The 16,425-nt window shown below is 33.1% G+C and overlaps 1 pseudogene; it reads right to left on the reverse strand.

Annotated features, from left to right (window-relative positions):
- Positions 1-14,881: 14,881 nt before the first annotated feature.
- Positions 14,882-15,770, reverse strand: LOC149569147 (GDSL esterase/lipase At4g26790 pseudogene; annotated as a pseudogene).
- Positions 15,771-16,425: the final 655 nt, after the last annotated feature.

Genomic DNA, 16,425 nt, shown 5'->3' on the forward strand with positions numbered 1-16,425 from the left:
TAGGAGAAAGTTTTGACTTGAAGGTATTCACTGATGCTGATTGGGTAGGAAGTCTTGATGATAGGAAAAGCACTAGTGGTGGAGCATTCTTTCTTGGTAAAAGATTAGTGTCTTGGACAAGCAAGAAACATAATTGCATCTGTCAGTCCACAACATAGGTAGAATATGTGGTAGTAGCAGTTAATTGTTCTAACATTTTTTCGTTCAAACAACTGTTGGAAGGAATGAAGATAGAGATCAAAGATCTAGTAGTCATATACTGTGATAACACCAGTGCAACGAATATATCAAAGAATCGAGTGATGCATACCAAAACAAAGCACATTGCTATAAAATATCACTTCTTAAGAGAATTTGTGCAAGAAAAAGAAGTTACATTGGAATATGTTAATATAAAAGAACAAATTGTAGACATATTCACCAAGCCAATACCTAAGGATGCATTTTTGTATCTAAGAGGTAAGCTAGGGGTCATTCCCCTATCTAAAGCTCATTAAATAAAGTTTAGTGATGCATCAACTAGAGTATGTTGAAGATCAATTGGTTGATGAAGAATTGGCAAGGATATATTGAAAATGAATTAGTACATGAGGTACGTTGTTATTTAATGAACATTGTCTTTGGCACGTGTTGTCAAAGAGGGAGAAGTATATTGTCATAGAAATTTTTATAAACAGGGTGAAGTATACTATCATAGAAATGTCAAAGAAGGAGAAGTGTGTTGTCATTTCATTAGAGGGAGAATAAAAGATAGAAGTTTTTTGATCGAGGAAATTGAAGGTAGAAAGAGTTCACACTGATAGAGGGAGTTCTTATGGATGAGAATCAGAATGAAACCAAGGATATGCTCCTTAATTTATTCTTTCTCTAAAAATTTCATTGCATTATGACATGTTGTGTTGCCATCAATGCCAAAGAGGGATATTTTGGAATGATTGATTAATTTTGTATTGTCTTTGATGTTACATAAATGTCATATCATTATCAGTAAGTGTATTTCTAGCTCACTTAGGTAGTAAAGACAATTTTTTGTGTCCACCGAGCATTCTAGAGTTTGCCAAGTTCAGAAGACAGTGTCTACCAAGTTTACTCGAGAGACAAAGGAAAGTTTGCAAAAGATGAGTGTTCACCGAGTTCACTCAATTAATGAAGGAAAAGTTGGATGGAACCAGTGTTAATCGAGATCACTTGGTTACCAAAGGAACTTTGCGAATATGCAATGTTGACCAAGCTTCACTTTGTTAACACAGAAAAATCATTTCTTAGTTAGTGTCCACCAAGCTAGGTCGGATAATGAAGGATTTTCTTATTTCATCATATTGAGTTTAATTAATCTATCTAATGGTTCTAGTCAACTAAGAATATGAATATTGATTATTCTAAATTGTATATGAGCCAACTTGACAAAATGAAAGATATAAGGTCAAATTGAGGATTCAAATATGGAAGTGCGAGAATACACTAAAGACTTAATAATGAAAAGAGGAATAAAATTAGAAGGATAAAAAGAATATCCTTGTGGAGCTAAAAAGATAAGAAAAAAATCTCATTGTTACTCTCTAACCATTGTAGTAGTGATCTAAATCTCTTAATAGAGTTTTCTTAACAACTATTTGTAAATCCTCTAACAAGGTGGCAGTTTTATTGAATTGTCTTAAGAACTCTAACAAGGCCACTCCTAAAAGGATGATTAAATCCTCTAACAGGGTCACATCTAGCAGTGTGTTTTGTAACCTTTAATAGGGTTGGCTCCTAACAGGGCTCACTTAAAAAGAGTGAAAACAATAACTAGTTGCAATTGGTGGTTTTTCCCAAATTGGGTTTCCGCATTAAATCTTGGTGTCAAATATGTTCATTTCCTTTATGTGTTTTGCAACTAAATTAAAGTAATGGTAATCTCAAATAACATCTTAAGATCTGCATGTTAAATGTTTTTCGAGAAACTATATTAGTTTACCATTTTCTGTGTGTGTGTCAAGCATCAACAGTATTTAGTTCTCAGAGTTTATTTTATACTGACATCTAAGGGATCTAGGATTTATTTTTGTATTAAATGATTCACCCCTACCCTTTCAATTACTCCTCTTATATTTCCAACATTCCAATGACAATCATAAAAGGTGTTTTCCCTATACTTCTATTCACAGAACTATTATATGCAAACTCAACATGTGCTTATACCAGCTCCTAATTACTTGGCATATCTCCAACTAAACATTTCAACAAATTACCCAAGGTTTTATTCACAACCTCTATCTATCCATCTATATGTGGATAGAATGCAAAACTAAACTTCAACTTAGTACCCATCTTCTTCTACAAAGTCTTCCAAAAATAGCCATCAAACTTACTATCTCCGTCAGAAATAGTACTTCTTGGTAATACATGCAATCTAACAATCTCTTTGAAGAAAATCACAACAACATGCTCGACATCTGATGTCTTCTTACATAGTATGAAATGAGCCATCTTAGAAAATCTATCCACAACAAAAAATATAGAATCATACCCCTTTACTTTCTTAGGTAATCTAAGAACAAAATCCATACTGATGTCACGCCAAGGTTTCTTAGGAATAGAAATAGGTGTATACAAACCAATATTTTGACTTACTCCTTTTGCAGCTTGACAAATTCCACAACTCTTTACAAATTTCTAAATATCCTTATACATCTGAGGCCAATAATACTTATCCTTCAACAAACTCAATGTCTTATCAATTCCAAAATGTCCAACAAAGCCAACACCATGCTTTTCCTTAATCAAATTCAACTTTATAGAAATCTTACGCATACACAACTAAATACCCTTAAACAACATGCCTTCTTGAATAAAATTTTCATCAAACTTACTTGTTTGTTATATTAAACTAAGTTCTCTACACTCTCTCCACATCTCAAAGAAACCAAGACCAGTATCATACAACACCTTCATCTCATCAAAACCAAGAACTTCAACCTTCATTTCAGTTAGGAAAGAAAGTCTTCTACACAATGCATCAAAAATTTGATTAGTGACTCCACTCTTATGCTTAATCACAAATGTGAAACTATGCAAATACTCAACCCACTTCATATGTCTTTGATTCAACTTATGTTGACTTCCAAGTATTGTAAAGCTTTATGGTCAGTATAAAACACAAACTCCTTAGGAATCGAATAATGTCTCCACTTATTCAATGGTTGAACAATAGAATAAAACTCTCGATCATACACAAAATACTTCCTTTTAGCACCATTCAACTTTTTGACTTAATGCAACTCCTATTGCACTACCACTTGCATTAATTTCAACTTGAAATACCTTATTGAAATCAAGCAAAGCCAATACAGGTAACTCAACAAATATTTGTTTCAAAGTATCAAAACTATTATCAGCTCCATGTTTCCATTTGAAGTCCTTTTTATATCCTCTCATTATCTCAGTCAGAGCATTACAAATAGAACTAAAATTTCTTATAAACTTCCTATAGAAACTAGCATAACCATGAAATTATCTTACCTTACCCACATTCTTAGGTGTAGGCCATTCCAAAATTTCTCTAACCTTCTTGGGGTCCATCTTCAAACCATCAAATGAAATCAAAAATCTCAAATACACAATCTCCTCCTGCATAAAAGAACACTTCTTCAAGTTAATCATCAACTTCTCCTCCTTCAATCTCTGCAGTACTTGTCTAATATACTTAAGATGTTCTTCCTTAGTCTTACTAAATATCATAATATCATCCAAATAAACAATCACAAACTTACCCAAGAATCTCTTGAGAACTTCATTCATCAACTTTATGAAAGTATTAGGTGCATTAGTCAAACCAAAAGGCATTACCAACCATTCATACAAACCATATTTTATCTTGAAATCTGTCTTCCATTCATCACCTTCTTTGATTCTGATACGATGATAACCACTCTTCAAATCAATCTTGGTAAAATACTTTTCTCCACTCAAAAAATCCATTATGTCATCCATCCTCGGTTTAGGAAACCTATATTTCACTATGATCTTGTTAATAGCTTTGAAATCAGTACACATCCTCCATTCTCCATTCTTCTTAGGTGTTAATACTGTTGGATACAATTGATTAATTGTATATTGTCTTTGATGTTACACAAATATCATATCATTATCATTCAGTGCATGCCGAGCTCACTCGGGCAGTGAAGATAGTTTTCTATGTCTACCGAGCATTCCTTTGTTTTCCTAGTTTAGAAGGCAGTGTCTACCGAGTTCACTCGAGTGTCAAAGGAAAGTCTACAAAAGATGAGTGTTAACTAAGCTCACTTGATTAATGAAGAAAAAAGTTGGATGGAACCAGTGCTAATCGAGCTCACTCGGTTACCAAAGGATCTGTGCGAATATGAAGTGTTAACTGAGTTTTAGTTGGTTAACACATGAAATCATTTTTGAGTTAGTGTCTACCAAGATGGGTTAGCTAATAAAGGATTTTCTTGTTTTGGCATATTACACTTAATTGATTTATCTATTGGTTCTAGCTGACTAAGATGATGAATTTAAGTTATTCTAAGTTATATATGAGCCGACTTGACAATATGGATGATATAAGTATGAGGTCAAGTTGTGAATTCAAAATTAAGAAGTTGTGAATGAATTGAAGATTTAATGATGAAAAGAGGAAATTTTTTTGAAGGATAAGCAGAATATCCTTGTGGAGCGGAAAAGATATATTCAACTAGGAAGGATCAAATACAAGTCAGAATAGAGATCTATAATCAACAATTCAGTTGCAGTCAAATCATGTATACTCTTTAACCATTGTAAAAGTGATCTAAATCTCTTAATTGAGTTGGCTTAATAGCTATTTTTAAATCCGTTGACAAGGTGGCAATTCTGTTAAATTTTCTAAAGACCTCTAAAAAGGCCACTCCTAATAGGGTGATTAAATCCTCTAATAGGGTCACACCTAATAGTGTGTTTTGTAACCTTTATCAGGGTTGGCTCCTAACAGGGCTCACTTCAGAAGAGTGAAAATAGTAACTAGTTGCAATTGGTGGTTTTCCCAAATTGGGTTTCCATGTTAAATCTCGGTGTCAATTATGTTCATGCTATTTTATTTTATGTGTTTTCAACTAGGTTAAAGTAATGGTAATCACTAATAACATCTGATGATTTTTGTATTAATACTTACCAAGAATATTCAATATTTATTGAAATACAACATTTTATGTGTGTTTGTCGAGCATTAGCAGTATTCAGTTCTCAGAGTTTTATTTTGTACTGACATCTAAGGGATCTAAGATTTATTTTAGTGGTAATTGATTCACTCCTCCCCTCTCAGTTACTTCTCTTATATTTCCAACAATTGGTACCAAAGCTTTTGGTGCTTGTAGAGAAGGTTTCAAGAACCTAAGCTAAAGATCAGGATGTCTTACAGAAGAGAGATTCCCGAACTAAACAGGGACAATTTTGCAACATGGCAAGGACTTATGAGGCTACATTTGGCTACCATCAATGATTCAGGGTGAAAATATCTTGATGCTGAATACAAGACTCCCATTGGAACATTATCAGTTGAAGATATTGCTAAAAAGAAGAAGAATAACATCATGATGATTGATATTGCATCTACTCTTAGTTATGATGAATTTGATGAAGTTAAAGATTGAAAACTAGCTCATGACATGTGGATAAAACTAAAAGATATCTATGGAGGATATGACACTATAAGAAGAGCTAAGGTTGAAAGTCTTAGAGGCCATTTTTCTTAGATGAAAATGAGAGAAGACGAGAACATTGCAAAATATGTGGAAAGAATCAAAGCAAGTGTAAATGCAATCAAAGCATTCAGAGGAGACATTGAAGAGAAAATAGTTGTAAGTAAGGTACTTAGAACTCTTCTTCCTATTTATGCAATTAGAGTGTCTGCTATTCAAGAGATGAGATGTGATCCAAATAATAAAATATCTTTGGGTGCTCTAGTTGGAAGATTGACTGCTTTTGAGTTAGATAAATTTGATAACTATGTTCCTAGTTCAAAATTTATTGAGTCTACATTCAAAGATAAAATTTAACTCAAGAAAAAAAGTATGAAATCAAATTCTAGTCAATCAGGAAGTGAAGAAGAAGAATCGGAAGAAAGTTCAAACAATGATCTTGAAGTTGTTGAAGCCCTACTTGTAAGAAAGTATTCCAAAGGTAGAGGAAAGTATAAAGGTAAAGTTCCTCTGATCTACTTTTCTTGTGAAGAAGTTGGTCACATTGCTGCAACGTTTCCAAATAGATAAAACAAAGATGAAAAGAAAAGCAATAAGCACAAAGGCAAGAAGGATTTCAAGAACTACAAGAACTTCAAGGACAAAGGTAAAAAATCTTATTTTATGGCTAAAGATTCTAATAACAGTGAAGATAAAATGGTATATATTTTTGTAAAGGATGAATCTAATGATGAAGGATATAAGATGACACTTATCTCTCATGTTAGCAAAATGGATACATGGATTATTGACAGTGGCTGCTCACATCATATAACTAGAGATAAAAACAAAATTTGAGAACATGGAACCTTATTCTGGAGGTAGTGTGAGATTTGAAAAAAATGAACCTTGTTGCATTAAAGGAAAAGGTTGTATCTCATTAACCAATGAACTTATATGTGATAATGCTTATTGGGTTGAAGAATTAAAGAATAATCTATTGAGTGTAGCACAATTGAATAGCATTGGATTCAAGGTAGAATTCATGAATGGAAAGCCCAAAATACTAGATGGAAAAGGAAATCTAGTTGGATCTAGCAAGAAAACAAAAGGTAATCTATTTTATCTTGATCTCAGTAAATTTTCATATTTTATTGCTCAAGTAGAAGAAAGTTGGTTATGGCACAAAAGACTATGTCATGTAAAATTTGATAATCTAGTAAAGATAAGCAAACATAGAAATGTAAGAGGTATTCCTAGTTTGAAGAAACCCGATGTGGGAGTATGCAAGAATTACCAAATTGGTAAGATGGGAAAGACTATTTTTAAAAGAAAAAACTATCAATCTGAAGAAGTCTTAGAAATTGTGCATACTAACTTATGTGGACCTATTGGAATAGAGAGTTATAGTAGAGAAAAAAAATTCATTCTTTTTGTTGATGATTGTTCTAGAATGATGACTATAATGTACTTGAAAGAAAAATTTGAAGCTTTTCAAAAGTTCAAGTGGTATTTGGCAAGAGTAGAAAAAGAAACTAGAAAGAGATTGAAATGTTTAAGAGTGAAAAGAGGTGGTGAATTCATCTCCAATGAATTCAATAGTTTTTGCATTGAAAGAGGAATTAAAAGACAAGTATCAGCCCCTAGTACACCTCAATAGAATGGTATAGTTGAAAGAAGGAAAAGATCCATCATGGATTGTGCAAGGACATTGATGATATAAAAGAATGTTGCAATCAAATACTGGAAGGAAGCTATCAGCACTACAGTTCATACCTCAAATAGAGTATAGCTAAATAAAGATTCAAATTGAACTCCTTATGAACTATGGTACAACTACAAACCTAATGTAAGTTACTTGAAAATATTTGGCAGAAAATGTGATAACTTGAAAGAATCTAGAAAAAAAAAATTGATGTAAAAGGTGATGAAGGCATATTTCTAGGATATTTTTGCAGAAGTAAAGCATACAAATGTTTGAATCTGTCTACTCATAAAATCATAGAAAATGCACATGGTAGAATTGATGAGTTTGCAGAAAGGAGTGAAGAAGAAAGTAGCAAAGAGCTAGAGGATTACAAAAGATTTGGTTACTATGAACCTGATACCTTGCCAAATCTATCTAAAAGAAAGAAGACTTCACCTCCAGAATCCCCAAAATCACCAAAAGTTACCGAGTTGCAGACAATGCAACCCAAGTCACAGTCTGAAGGACCCAAGTCATAGTAAGAAGCTACCGAGCTAGTTCAAACTAAGTCTGATGGACTTGAGTCATAGATAGTGGGACCCAAGCCTGACATTGAAGTTCATGATGAAAACAGTGAAACTCATTCCAAATCCAAAGAACCTGTGTTAGCAAGATATATCAGAAGGCATCATGCACTTGATCAGATCATTGGAGACAAATCTAATGGAACAATGACAAGTAAAAAATTAAAAGGTACATGTTTGCTTGCTAAATTTGAACCAAGAAATATTAAAGATGCATTGGATAATGAAAGTTGGATTGAAGCAATGAATGAAGAAATAGAACAGATTGAGAAGAACAAAACTTGGACTCTTGTTCCTAGACCCAAGAACAAAAATGTAATTGGCACAAAGTGGGTGTTTAGAAATAAGCTAAATGTAGATGGAGAAGTTTCCATAAACAAATAAATTTTGGTGTGTAAAGGCTATTCTTAAGAAAAAAATATTGATTATAGTGAAACTTTTGCTCTTGTTGCAAGATTAGAAGGTGTTGGAACTTTATTAGCATAGTATGCAGCACATAGAGGATTTAAAGTGTATCAAATGGATGTTAAATTTGCATTCTTGAATGGAATTCTTGATGAGGAAGTCTACATTGAACAACCAAAAGGTTTTGTAGATCTTAGCAAAAGAGACATGGTCTACAAACTACACAAAGAATTATATGGTCTCAAGCAAGCTCCCAGAGCTTGGTATGAAAGACTACATAACTATTTGGTATAGATTTGCTTTCAAAGAAAAAATGATAACAGTAGCCTCTCTATCAAAGAAGAACCAGGCAAGAAGATTGTATTGGTAGAAATATTTGTTGATGATACTTTATTCATAGGAAATGATGACTTGTGCAAAGAATTTTAAGAAGAAATAAGTAAAGAATTTGAGATGTCCATGTTTGGTGAGATAGAATTCTTTATTGGGTTGCAGATAAAGAAGAACAAAAATGGTATCTACATCACTTAATATAAGTATATCAAGGAGATACTAAAGAAGTTTGGAATGGAAGATTCAAGATCAGTTGGAACCCCTATGTCTATAGGACATAAGATTTCAAAGAATGATGACTCCAAAGAGGTGGATCAGACCACATATAGATCAAAGATTGGAAAATTGCAGTATGTAGTGCATACAAGGCCTAATATTGCATTAGCAGTTGGTATGGTGGCAAGATTCTCAACAAATTCCTAAGAAAATCACATGATGGAAATCAAGAGAATCATGAGATATCTGAAAGCTACTGAAGACTATAGCTTATGGTACAAACTTGGAGGCAATTTAGACTTGAAGGTGTTTACTGATGCTAATTAGGCAGGAAGTATTGATGATAGAAAAATCACTAGTGGTAGATCATTCTTTCTTGGTAAAAGACTAGTGTCTTGGACAAGAAAGAAGAAAAAATGTACATCTCAATCCACAGATGAGGCAACAACAGTTAATTATTCAAACATTGTTTGGTTCAAACAACTATTGGCAAGTATGAAGATAGAGATTGAGGATCCAATAGTCATATACTGTGATAACACCAATGCAATCAATATATCAAAGAACCCAGTGATTCATTCCAAAACAAAGCACCTTGCTATAAAATATCACTTTTGAAGAGAATTGGTGCAAGATAAAGAAGTCAAATTGGAAAATGTGAACACAAATGAATAGATTACAGACATATTTACCAATTCATTATCTAAGGATGCATTTCTGTATCTAAGAGGTAATCTAGGGGTCATTCCCCTATATGAAGCTCACTAAATAAAGTTTAGTGATGCATCAACTAGACAAATTTGAAGATCAATCAGTTGGTGCAGAATTGACAAGGGCATATTGCAAATGAATCAATACTTAAGGTACATTGATATTAATAGAGTTGTTGTCTTTGGCATGTGTTGTCAAAGAGGGAGAAGTTTATTGTCATGTCTCATAAGAAATTTCTCTAAGAGGGAGAAGTTTGCTAATATCAAAAGAGTGAATGAACTTGACAAAAGTTGTTGCAGATAGAAGTTTTCTAATAGAGGGAGAAATCTAAAGGCAAAAAGAGTTCACATTGATAGAAGGAGTTCTCATGGATGTAAATCAGAATGAAACTAAGGATATGTTCCTTACTTTATTCTTGTTCCAAAATTTCATTGTGTTATGACATATTGTGTTGCCATCAATGCCAAAGAGGGAGATTGTTGGATAAAATTGATTAATTGTGTATTGTCTTTGATGTTACAAAAATATCATATCATTATCAGTCAGTGAATGTTGAGCTCACTCAGGTAGTGAAGATAGTTTTCTGTGTCTACCGAGTGTTCTTGTGTTTGCCTAATTTAGAAGGCAGTTTCTACCGAGTTCACTCGGGTGTCAAAGGAAAGTTTGTAGAAGATGAGTGTTAACCAAGCTCACTCGGTTAATGAAGAAAAATGTTGGATGGAACTAGTGCTAACCAAGCTCACTTGGTTACCAAAGGATCTGTGTGAATATGCAGTGTTAATCGAGTTTCAGTTGGTTAACATAGGCAATCATTTCTAAGTTAGTATCTATCGAGCTAGATTGGCTAACAAAGGATTCTCTTGTTTTGGCATATTAAGCTTAATTGATTTATCATTTGATTCTAGCCAATTGAGATGATGAATTTAAGTTATTCTAAGTTATATATGAGTCAACTTGATAATATGGATGATATAAGTATAAGGTCAAGTTGTGAATTAGAAAGTGAGAAGTTGTGAATGAATTGAAGATTTAATGATGAAGAGAGGAAGCAAATTTGAAGGATAAGCAGAACATCCTTGTGGATTAAAAAAGATATATTTGATCAAGAAGGATCAAGTACAAGCTAGAATAGAGATTTGTAATCAGCTATTCAATTGCATTCAAATTAGGTCATCTCATTGTTACTCTCTAAACATTGTAGTAGTGATCTAAATCTCTTAACTGGGTTTGTTTAACAACTATTTTTAAATCCTCTAACAAGGTGTTGGTTCTGTTAAATTGTCTAAAGACCTCTAACAAGGCCACTCCTAATAGGGTGATTAAATCCTCTAACAGGGTCACACCTAATAGTATGTTTTGTAACCTTTAATAGGGTTGGCTCCTAATAGGGCTCACTTCAGAAGAGTGAAAATTGTAACTAGTTACAATTGGTAGCTCTCCCAAATTGGGTTTCCATGTTAAATCTTGGTGTCAATTATGTTCATGCTATTTTCTTTTATGTTTTTTCAACTAAGCTAAATTCATGGTAGTTCCTGATAACATGTAAAGATTTTTGTACTAATACTTACCGAGCATATTCATTATTTATTGAGTTACAAGATTTTATGTGTGTTTGTCAAGCATCAATAGTATTCAGTTCTTAGAGTTTTATTTTGTACTGACATCTAAGGGATCTGAGATTTATTTTAGTGGTAACTGATTCACCCCTCCCCTCTCAATTACTTCTCTTGTATTTTCAAAAAATATAACATGTACAACACATTGACTCAAACTTTCTCTAATCAAACCTTTCTGCAACAAATCATGCACTTGTTTGAAGTTCTTCATTTTCAGTAGGTGTCAATCTATATGGTTCTTTATTTAGAAAAATAGCTCCAGGAATCAGATCCATACAATGACTTATACTTCTTACTAGAGGTAAACCATCAAGAATATCCTCTACAACAATATATTTACACTCATTTAGAAATTTTGTAATTTTCACTAGCACTTAGTCATTACTACCAGTTTCTATTGTCACTTGGTTACTACTAGCTTCTATTACTCTATCGCTACTGACTGACATTTGATTAACACTATTTTCTGATACTTGGCTACTACTAGCACAACTTGGTTTCCTAGGAATTATAGCAAAACAAATTTGATTCTTTTTTATTTCCTTTTCAAATTGCTTTCCATTAACCATGCAAACTCTCATAGTAGTACAATTAACCTCATCTAGACTTTAAATCAAAGGCAGCAATATTTTCTTTTCCCCATTCACCCAAAGAGTATATTGATTCAATCTTCCATCATATATAGAATTATTATCATATTGGCAAGGTGAACCCAAAAAAATATGACAACAATGCATAGGCATAATATCACACAAAACTTCATCAAAATAATGTCCAATCTTGAACTTCGCAATACATTGTTCACTTACCAATATCTTATGCTCATCTTTAATCCATGGAACATGATAATATTTAGGATGCTCCAACCTCTACAACTACAAATTTGTAACCAATTCTTTTGATGCCAAATTTGTAGAACTTCCATTGTCAATGATCACTTTGCAACATTTTCTAGCCATCTTACATCTAGTCTTGAAAAGACTTCTCCTTAGGACAAGTTCCTCATCACTTCCCTTATTACATAAGGTTCTTCGTACCATCATATTTTCTCTAGCCTTAGGTCCACTTGGTGAATCCTTGGTGTCTCCTTGTACCACAAAATTTCTATTACCTTTCCCACTTTTAAAGATCTTCACTCAAAAGATCTATGCCCTTCTTTACCACATCTAAAACAATTACCACAAAAACCACCTCTAGAATAAGAATGACCTCTTCCTTAGGAAGAACCAGTAACTCCTCAGTAGGAATCACCACCTTTCCACTTGGTCTTCCCTCTATCATCATTCTTTGATTTAGATTTTGCCTTATCTTTCATAAAACTATCAAATCTTCCACCTTCTCCATAAGATCTACCTCTACCTCTCTAGAATCTACCACCTTTACCTCTTTGTCTTTGTTCATGCTTCTTTGTCAAGATCTCCTCATCTTTCAAGGCATATTGATATGCTTCCTCCACTCTTTCCAATTTCACAAAACTTATCTCATGTTGAATCCTAGATCTCAGTCCATATATGTACCTTGAAATTTTCTCAACATCATCATCCAAATATCCAAATTTGATGTCTAATCTATAAAATTCCTTGGTATAGTCCTTCATATTCATGTCCCTTTGTCTTAGATTTTTCATCTTTCTCAACAAGATAACATGATAATCAGTAAGAAGGAACCTGTTCTTTACCTTGGTCATCATTTTCGCCCAAGTCCCAATCTTCTTCTTTCCCCTCCTTTCTCTATCAATTTACAAATACTCCCTCTATAGTGAAGCATGAACTTTCAACGTAGTAACTAAAATTTTTACCTTCCTATTATCAAGGGTATTTACATACTCAAAGAACTTCTCCATTTCAGAGGTCCAATCCAACACAACATTGGTATCCAATTTTTCATCATAAGGAACAACTTCTATAGTAGGTTTTGAATTTTCTCCAGATAATACTCTCAACAACCTTGCCTCATCTTGATCTTCTTCAAGTTCTAGATTAGGGTTTGGTGATGTTGTGTCATCATCACTCACATCATCAAGATGCGCTCTTCTCTAGGTTGTCTCTACAACATCTAATCTAGCTATAATTTGTCTCAATGTATCCAATACAACATTGTCAACATTTCCTCTACCTCAAACCATCTTTGCAATTAGGTTCTTGTAAGATCATAATCCTCTGCACATTATAGGTCAAATCTATAGATCTATAACCCTACAACCCAAATTCACTTAAGGTTCTACATGATCCAATCTCCTCAAGGATGAACCTCAAGCTCTGATAGCACCTAATGCAAGCAAGAATATGAACAAATAGGGCCAAAGGCACACCTAGCTATCCAAACCACCTTGTAGAGTAAACACAATGGAAGAAAATACACAAGAGAACAACACCAAGGAGATAAAGGACAAAAACTTCTATTGATTGATCAAATTATCAACATAAATGCCCAGCTGTATGACCTTCTAGATTACAGCCAACATTACAATTCAAATTCAGTCCACAATGAAAAACTTCACTTTCCAACTTTGCTTCTACTCTTCCTATGCTACTTCCCTCTACTATCTCCCTCAAGGCCCCATTAAATACATGCATGGTGACAAGTCATCCTATTGCAAATACCAACTAATTAAACCCTTACATTAAATTCCAAAATAAGCCACAAGTTGTCTCTCATAAAATACGAATCACAAAATTAAATCTAAATGTTAGCTCCAACAAGAAACCACACATAGACAACTCGACCAACAAAGGACCAAAAAAAATTTTGCAACTCGGAGAACTCGGCAACCAAAGGAACTTCACAACCACTCTGAACTCCACAACCAAAGAGAAATTAGCAACAAAAAAAACTCTGCAACCAAAGGAATTCAACATCATTTATGAACTCAGGAACCAAAGGAACTTGGCATCAATTGCGAACTCAAAAACTAAAGGAGCTCAACATCAACATTGAACTCAACAACCAAAGGAACTCGTCAATGCAAGGCATTATAACTCGACAGCAACTAAGGAACTCGACAAACATGTAGGATAACAATGCAACCCAAGATGCTCTTGAATCACTTGTTGTAATGAGATAGAAGTATGTGCATTTTAGATGTAAACTATCATAATGATTCAGATTCTTATAATATTTTCCTTTCGAATTTCTATCAACTGAAAATGTTAAACTATATCCTCGACATGCCTAGTTAAAGAAGTCTATACATTAGGTAGTTTAAAAGATGTGTTATGGATATGAAACAAAGATATCCATAATTGCATTTTTGGCTAGGTTCATACATTAGCCTTAGTATCTTGTGATATTGATTTAATTAATCTTGAAAAGTAGAGAGTGATCATCTATGAAAATTGCTTTAGTGGCTACCAGATTAATAAACTAGTATATTAGAGCTTAATTTATATGGTTTTTTCCAATAATGAATAGAGACTTAAACATAGTATGATGCTTAACTCCCAAGGAGTATTGTAGTTCAATGCCATGAAAGTTAAGGAACTAGAATCTCTATACATCAAAAGAGGCAATTATGTGAATGGAGAGGCAAGATGAAATATGAACCATTTTAAAACTGTAAACTTAACCATCTATTTACCACTCAACTCATATTATGGATAATTTAATAGATTGGTTAGTAATAAATGAATTTAGCTTAGTGAGTAGGATCATGTACAGAAAATGCAAAAAGTTCATCTAGAACAATTTTAGATAACCAAAGGAACATAAATCTCTGGTTAAAAATGAATTAGAAATGATTTTATATATGCCTTCTTAGTAAGGTGGAAAAAAGTAAAGAATAGATATTTGGAAGCATCAAGGCATCTAAAGGGTCTTAGTTCATTGCATAAGAAGGACGTTTCAAATGTGCTTATCCTGCAACAACCCCTTGCAATCTCTTCTAAACTCATTGTGTAACATACCATTGCAAGATTAGACACAATTCTAGGCATAATGGGATTTATATTTTTATTAATCATGATAATGTAGAGTAGTGCATGCCATATTTTATAGGACTTGTAATTAACTTGGCAATCAAATTGTTATAATCCAGAGAAATAATTTGAAGCCTAGGAAAATCAGACTTGAGTCCATCAATCATGGCATTTAATCCTAAATTAAACCCATCTGCAACTTTATTTATCTCTTCATTACAGGATCCTCTTTTCAAAAGGCTTCTAAGTGTTCTCTCTATTGGTAGACATCCCAATGGTGGAACATTAATCAAAGTAAATCTAATGGTACCCAAATTCTATAATTCCTACACATTTCAAACCAATAAATCAGAATTCACTAAAAATATGTTTGGAAACAAATGAATTCAAAGAGTAGAGACAAGTTATAAGCATGCCTTGATATAATTTGTGTATGAATTCAAGAGAAAATATTTACACTCTTCAATATTGAACTAAAGTGAATGAGTTGGGGGTGTGAAGTAGTTGAGAGTGAAGTCATTGGTTCCAATTGTAATGAAAAGTATTGCATTTCTCATTATAGTGGTGGCCTTTTCATCCCCTACCAATGCTGAAATTCTCTTTCTATAGTCTTTAAAATATTCATTTTGTTGTCAAACTGTTATCACATTTTTTATTCATGTATACAAATCTAGCTTATAAGTAAAAATATGACAAGAAACATACATGAGCTCCACAACCATTGTAATACAAATGTATTAAGTTCATGTGAAACATTATAATATGTAATGTAGTTGCCTACATTTTTTATGCCTTACTAGAAATTTCCAAGGTTCATTTCCTTGAGTTTCTTTACCAATCCATTTTACTACTAAGGCAATGCCTTGCATTTTCAAGTCCTTCAATACAAGCCCACCAAAGTTACTTACTTTTTTAGCACCAGTCCTACCTAACAACATGCAACTTACTTGTTCCTTTCTCATCAAACTAGAGAAAACCACGAATAATCTTTTGCAAGAATTCAAACTGATTGAAGTTAAAGAGACAAGATGAGGAGAAGTAAACTAAGTAAGAAGAGAGAATTTTCTAACTTAAATAAATTCTTCCAGCCATAGAAAGATAGAAAGAATTCCATTTATTAAGTTTAGTACTTATTTCCTCTCTAGGCTAATTCCACATCTTATTTATGCTAGGATTAAAGGCAAAAGGAATCCCTAAATATTTCACCGCATGATTCAGTCTACACAAATTAATACTATACTTGTTGCACCAAGAGGAGGATTAGAGTTCCATCCTAATAGGATGGATCTAGGGATAGAGATTTTT

The sequence above is a fragment of the Cupressus sempervirens genome, chromosome 3 (assembly GCF_028749045.1).
Source record: "Cupressus sempervirens isolate cs-2001-9-10 chromosome 3, ASM2874904v1, whole genome shotgun sequence".
NCBI lineage: Eukaryota > Viridiplantae > Streptophyta > Pinopsida > Cupressales > Cupressaceae > Cupressus > Cupressus sempervirens.